Source organism: Pygocentrus nattereri, chromosome 9 (genome assembly GCF_015220715.1).
Source record: "Pygocentrus nattereri isolate fPygNat1 chromosome 9, fPygNat1.pri, whole genome shotgun sequence".
Taxonomy (NCBI): Eukaryota; Metazoa; Chordata; class Actinopteri; order Characiformes; family Serrasalmidae; genus Pygocentrus; species Pygocentrus nattereri.
The window spans coordinates 17,229,138-17,236,383 of record NC_051219.1 but is presented as its reverse complement, the minus strand read 5'-3'; the positions used below and the strand labels follow the sequence as shown (position 1 = coordinate 17,236,383).

The following is a 7,246-nucleotide window of genomic DNA, read 5'->3' as shown; positions in this document are numbered from 1 at the left end:
AGATCTGAAGGAATGAAATATTCTCATTGAATACTTTGTTCTGTACAAAGTTGAGTGTGCTGACAAAATTGCACAAAAATCAATGGAAATCAAATTTATTAACCAATGGAGGCCTGGATTTGGAGTCACACACAAAATTAAAGTGGAAAAACACACGACAGGCTGATCCAACTTTGATGTAATGTCCTTAAAACAAGTCAAAATGAGGCTCACTATTGTGTGTGGCCTCCACATGCCTGTATGACCTCCCAACACCTGGGCATGCTCCTGATGAGGTTTCGGATGGTCTCCTGAGGGATCTCCTCCCAGACCTGGACTAAAGCATCAGCCAACTCCTGGACAGTCTGTGGTGCAACATGGCGTTGGTGGATGGAGTGAGACATGATGTCCCAGATATGCTCAATAGGATTCAGGTCTGGGGAACTGGCAGGCCAGTCCATAGTTTCAATGCCTTCATCTTGCAGGAACTGCTGACACACTCCAGCCACATGAGGTCTAGCATTGTTCTGCATTAGGAGGAACCCAGGGCCAACGGCATCAAGCATGTGGTCTCACAAGGGGTCTGAGGATCTCATCTCGGTACCTAATGGCAGTCAGGCTACCTCTGGCGAGCACATGGAGGGCTGTGCGGCCCTCCAAAGAAATGCCACCCCACACCATTACTGACCCACTGCCAAACCGGTCATGCTGAAGGATGTTGCAGGCAGCAGATCGCTCTCCACTGCGTCTCCAGACTCTGTCACGTCTGTCACATGTGCTCAGTGTGAACCTGCTTTCATCTGTGAAGAGCACAGGGCACCAGTGGCGAATTTGCCAATCCTGGTATTCTCTGACAAATGCCAAGCGTCCTGCACGGTGTTGGGCTGTGAGCACAACCCCCATCTGTGGACATCGGGCCCTCATACCATCCTCATGGAGTTGGTTTCTAACCATTTGTGCAGACACATGCACGTTTGTGGCCTGCTGGAGGTCATTTTGCAGGGCTCTGGCAGTGCTCCTCCTGTTGCTCCTTGCACAAAGGCGGAGATAGCGGTCCTGCTGCTGGGTTGTTGCCCTCCTACGGCCTCCTCCACGTCTCCTGGTAGCGCCTCCAGCCTCTGGATACTACACTGACAGTCACAGCAAACCTTCTTGCCTCAGCTGGCATTGATGTGCCATCCTGGATGAGCTGCACTACCTGAGCCACTTGTCTGGGTTGTAGAGTCTGTCTCATGCTACCACGAGTGTGAAAGCACCACCAACATTCAAAAGTGACCAAAACATCAGCCAGAAAGCAGAAAGGTACTGAGAAGTGGTCTGTGGTCCCCACCTGCAGAACCACTCCTTTATTGAGTGTGTCTTGCTAATTGCCAATAATGTCCACCTGTTGTCTGTTCCATTTGCACAACAGCTGTGAAATTGATTGTCAAACAGCGTTGCTTCCTAAGTGGACAGTTTGATTTCACAGAAGTTGGATTTACTTGGAGCTATATTGTGTTGTTTAAGTGTTCCCTTTATTTTTTTGAGCAGTGTATATGCAAACATACAAATACACATTTTACATGACATTTTCTTTCTTAATGTCGCTACTGCTATGCTTCCATATTTCTAGACATCTTTGTCAGTAAGAGCTGAAAAGTGGCAGCATTTCTTTTTTAAAATATTCTTGTCTCCTCTGTCCAGCTGTACTTCTCCATTATGCTATTTCTGTTTTTGCTATTGTGCCTGTCACACTAAATTTATGTGAAATTACATTATTTTTCCTTGGAAAAAAAGCTTCCGCTAAACATTTTTTCTGCTGAATTTGTTAGCATTTATACCCATATGTACGTCTACATACAGCCTTAGCTGGTAGTGTTTTAAATGTTTTTCCACAAAAAAATCTTTAGGGCAGACATTTGGTTATTGAGAGTAAAAGTGCCGAACTGTGTGATTCATGTGTGAAATGCAGCACTGAAATCCACACAGGGGTCTTTGCACTATGCAAAAGCAGGCAGCCGCCTAGGGCCCACTTGAGCCAAGAGCCCCATACCTATACAAATTAGATGCTATACATGTGAATGTTAAATCACCTCTTCCAAAATACATATACTTTTTTATTTGAACATTTTTTTTAACTTCAGCGCAACCACATAATCTTTCAATATTGGCAAAAACTTTTGCTCGTTTCAAGCATATTTCTTCAAACACTACCAAAAAAAACATCTGCCAAAATAGTGAGATTAATTCATTTAATGTAAATAATAATTTCACAAAGTAAAAAAAATCTAGAAATAAGTTTAATGCTGTTATAATATTCTTACAGAAATCTCAAATTTCATTTTGAGACATTTTTGTGCTGTAGACAATTGTGTCACTAAATTAAAAATGTGCATCCAGGGAACTCAATTCCTCTGTTCCCCCCAGAGCCAGCAACCTAAATCCACTGCTGAATCCAGAGGTACAAGAACTGAAACACTGTTTTCATTGATCAGTCTCCAAATATTATTGACTGTTTTCACAGCACTGTAATGTAATTTGAAATTTGTCTGATATTTGTTCTATTTTACTTCTGAATTGTTGACTAAATGATCCAAGACAGGGTTGGGCTCTCCGGTCTCAGAGGGCTGCAGTTCAGCACAGTTTGGTTATTTTCTTGCTCACATAACTGCTAAGACCATATATAGTTAAGCGTGTCTGATCTAATGTTACAGATTAATCTAGGCTACATTTCAGTAAATGTTTTAAAAAGGGCTTTTCAAAATTGATGTTTCACCTAATTAAACACAGTAAACAGAAGAGTAAATTAGATTTATTATTATTAATATTATTATCATTATTATGTAACTAAAGACTCGTCTGATTTTTGCTGTTCTCAATGCCTCGGGTACAAACGTGACACCTGCGGACTACATTACCCAAAACTCCCGTCGGTGGCACGCGTTATGACGCAATGAAAGTGTATAAAAATTCGCGCTTCGTGTTATGACGCTCTCTTGAAGTCGTTGCTTCGCTTGTGGAGGTGAGTGGAGCTGCTCTTCTCTGAGGGCTTGAAATGAGCTGGAACAATCCAAGCTAATCACGACTGTTTAAGCGCCATCCACTAATATTTTCACCTTTTCTCTCCTTACAGAAACGCTTCCATCATGAGAGCGAAGGTAAGATGGTGCTTTATTGTAGATATTTACATTTTTACAGTGGCTTGTCTGCTAGCAACAATGCGGCTAACAGGGCTCACCGCCCTGGAAGCTAAAGAGCCTAGTTGCGGCTGAAATGTTGATGGTTTTAGTTACGCTACGTTACTGTGTAATGGTAGTGACTGGTCTGAGGCGCGGGAAGTCTTTTCGTCTTCAGCATCTTCCATAAAGAGCTTCCTGGTGAAGCTGCAGGGTTTGTGTAACAGCAAGAAAATGGCGGAGGGTCGGTTTCTGTTTTCAGGAAAATGAGTTGCCACAGTTTTGAAACTGCAGTTAACGCCAGTTCCCTTACTGTGCACACAAGGCTTGAGCTTTTAATTTACGTTTTATACGTTTGGGAGTGACAGACGGGATGTTGAAGGTGGTGTTAACCACGCTGTTGCTAGCCATGCTTACTCGTTAGCATTAGCAGTCATCTGTTCGCAGGCGCGCTGTTGCATGGAGGCCTAACCGTCACGGCGCCGCCGCTCGCTCGCTGTGCTGTTCTCCGGGATAATGATCAACACTGACTACGGCTGCTGGAGCAGTTGGGCTTACTTCGGAAATGTTACGATAAAGCGTGACTTCACGTGCGGCTAGATGGCGCGGATATTACGTCGTATTCGTGATGAAGGCCTGCTTTTAGCTTAAAGGGACGTTCCTCCAACGTTTCAGAGCTTCTGGATAACGAAGTCTGGAAGACGTGAAGTGGTTAATTGTAGAGGCCTACAGACTGACGTTTTATTTACCATCAAACTGCTGGTGAATCTACACGTGTCTATCTGCAATGTCAATAAGTTGACCCTGAAGTTTTCTTGGGGGGTCTATTTTGTTACCAGCCTTAACCCCCGCTGCCATGAGTGACGTACAAAATTAAGCTGAGTTGTCAGTGTTAAGACGTCAGGCAGCATATCTAACAAATTCTTGTAATAACTGGGAGAACTTTTTAGAAGCATTAACCTAAACATGTTCACATCACCAAAACTGATGTAGTTTGTGTATTTTTTTTTGTTTGAAAAAATCAGGAATTCTGCTTTTAAAGGAATCATTTACTGAAGGCACTTCTTCCTACCCCACATGTAGTTGGCCAAGGTGTTATGCTTCTGAAGCTTTGACTTCTGACGTTTTCCACCAGAGCTGTCAGGCTGATGTGTCTAAGAAGTCTGACTGAAATTTACCTCATGGCTTCAGTACAAAGCAAGTCGTATCCCAGACATGCATTGGTTGGCATCTAAGGGGGGGAGATGGAGTAGATTAACTTGACATTTGCAGAAAACATTTGAGGCAAATCCCTTCTGCTGGTTTGAGTATTCCTGATATTTGATTGCCTAGGTGGGCACTAAAGCTGTAAGTGTCTGCATCAAGTCTTTCCCTGTACTGCATGTCCTAAAGTCACTTTTTTTTACCCCCCCTTCAGTGGAGAAAGAAGCGTATGCGCAGGTATGTAGCTCTTGATCTCTACTTTCTTCAACCTGTTTAATATTTGCCCTAAAACTAATAGTTCCTTTTTTGTGTTTTTAGGCTGAAGCGTAAAAGGAGAAAGATGAGGCAGAGGTCAAAGTAAACGGCATCCTGTCTGCTGTAGCTGGGATCCTGATCATCTTGGATTTCCCTGAGTGAGTCTTGCAGAGTGACCAACTGGAGAGGTGCTGTTCATCCATCACCTAAGAAGCTATCCACACATGAAGCCAGCCACCACTTTGAAGTGTCCTGTTCCTGGCTGCCCAGTTGGCTCTTTGTCTTGATGGACTTGCAAATGTTGGACATTCCATACTCGGCTCAGCTTCTTTTGTTAATACCACCAATAAAACGTTTTAAAAATTTATTTTGTGCAGTGTGAGTAAGTGATCAGAAATCGGTGGGTGTTTTCAGTTCAGTGGGTCAGTCCTGTTTGGAGGTGCCTACTCTGGGCCTGTTGCCTTGGAGTTTGCCCATGCATTAGGACAACAGGCCCTGAACAATCAGTTCTGCAACAGCAGGTTGGATTTCACTCTTTATACTGTTCCTGTACATTGGACATTTGATCTGGTATGGCTTCTGACAAGTGTTTGCACGTGTTGTCCCTGTCGAATGAAAAGGGAGCATCTAAAATAACCACAGGAGAAGGCAAAAACACTAAATGTAAGTCAATGTAGAGTTTAAGTGATTTTAGAGTATTTCTATTGGTCCGTTCGTGAAACCTTTAGACAGTATAAAGGGCAGCTGGTTTGTTGAAATGGTGTAGAAAGCTAAAAGAAAAAAATTCAGATGCATGGGTTTCAGATGTTGGCTGTCTCCTGCCCTTCAGCCGATTTCCATAAACTGGTGTTGGTAGGAAAATATTGGGCAAACTAGACGACTTATAAGGTGGCTGCTGAGTTAAGTCGGCCGATAGTGGTCCTATGGTCAGAAATTGGCCGTTGATGACAAACTCGATTCTGCATCAACAAGGTAGGCATATGCAGAGTTAAGCGAGCAACCCTGCTGTTCCTGATAAAACACCAGCGCAAGAGTCCAGTGCCCTGATGGTGTCGCTGCTAAATCGAGAATAAGCACCTCGCCGATGGATGTGGTGTATCGCCAGTGGTGATCGTGCAGCAGTACTGCGCTGCTGATGTGTTGGTCTACATGTGTGGGAGGTGGATCTGAATAGATGACTAAGGCGGGTGTACTTACTGGCGGCTGTAGCCAATGGATGCCTTTAAATCTGAAGTCGTTACAGTTAATGTGAAGGCTCTTGAAAATACTAAAACATCTTTTTACTTTCGGTCTGTGACTTCCATCATACATGCATACAGAGCTGCAGGCAGGGTGTATGACTGGTCTACATGCAGCAGGGAAGCATTTGGCTTTACACTTCATTGAGTTGAAACACAACAAACGGTGCGGCCAGGTGACTGAAAACAGCAGCTGCTTCTGGTTCTTAATCCCATGTTTTTCTCTCCTGTTTACACAGCTGAAAGGGGGATATAGTAAGACAGTCAAGCTTTAAATAGCTGCTTTAGAGCAAGAAGCTTTAACTTGTCTGATTAAGTCAAATATGCAAGATGATCAGTGGTACCATCTATATATATATATATATATATATATATATATATATATATATATATATATATATATATATATATGTGTGTGTGTGTGTGTGTGTGTGTGTGTGTGTGTGTGTGTGTGTGTGTGTACAGCTCTTTATCATGAGGGAAACGTCATGGTGATTTGGCTGTACTGAGTGGCAGGAAGCTGTTCATGCCAAGGCCACCAAAAAAGATAAAGACAAAACAGGTAGTCTCTCTGGAAATGGCCTGGAACCTTTACCGCTTTTTAAGTGACTGTGATGTGAATGGATTAATCATAATACACTGCGCTTCACCCTTAATGGACGTACAATACGCGTTTGACTAATTTATGTGAATTATTTTCCCTCCTTTTATAAACAGATCAGCGGCCTGGAGGCAGAGAGACCCCCACTCTCTCCGTGTTTACTCGGCTGCTTTAAAGTCTAAAAGTACTGACACGCTGAAAGTGCTCGTCACGTGGCTGTAGTGTGTAAACACCTCGGGCACAGACCGGTCTGCAGTGCGGGGCTGGCTGTGTACACCCCGGCACAGCACACAGAGCCGAGCGCTCACGCTGCGCTCCAGGGCCTCTGAGTTTACCCGGCTTCTTGCTCTGCCTGCTCATTAACGGATGTGGTTGCAGATGTGGTTGCAGTTACCTCGTGATGTGCTCCAGTGTTTCGCTGTAGCTGGACATCTAACTACTTCAGCTTAATTAAAGATCGGATTTCTGGATTAGTTAGTTATTTAAGCAGTTTTCATACTTTGCTTAGGACACTTTTGTGATGAATATGTTTTTAGTCACGCTTAGTTGCTCCTTTTAACGTACATTTATTTACTAATTTATTTAGTTACCCATTTTTGAAATGTTCTGTTGGTGACAGCATCTCATCTACTTTGTGTTGGTCTCATGAGTGTATGCATTTTATTTTAGTCCAAAAGAACCCAAAAAAAAGCAGAATAACGCCTCACAAACTTAAAGGCCCATATCGTGGGAAACCTCATTTGGGAAACTTTAAAAAAAGAGTTTGATGCAGTATATAGTGTTAGTTTCAAAACAAGCCATTTATTCCCCAGTCC

At 43.2% G+C, this 7,246-nt stretch overlaps 1 long non-coding RNA gene across 1 annotated transcript; it reads left to right on the top strand.

Moving 5' to 3' along the window:
* Positions 1 to 2,895: 2,895 nt before the first annotated feature.
* LOC108425495 lies at positions 2,896 to 4,959 on the top strand. Its single transcript, XR_001857711.2, has 4 exons — positions 2,896 to 2,980; positions 3,092 to 3,116; positions 4,552 to 4,574; positions 4,656 to 4,959. It is a non-coding gene; the product is annotated as an uncharacterized LOC108425495 (long non-coding RNA).
* The last annotated feature ends 2,287 nt before the right edge of the window (positions 4,960 to 7,246 follow it).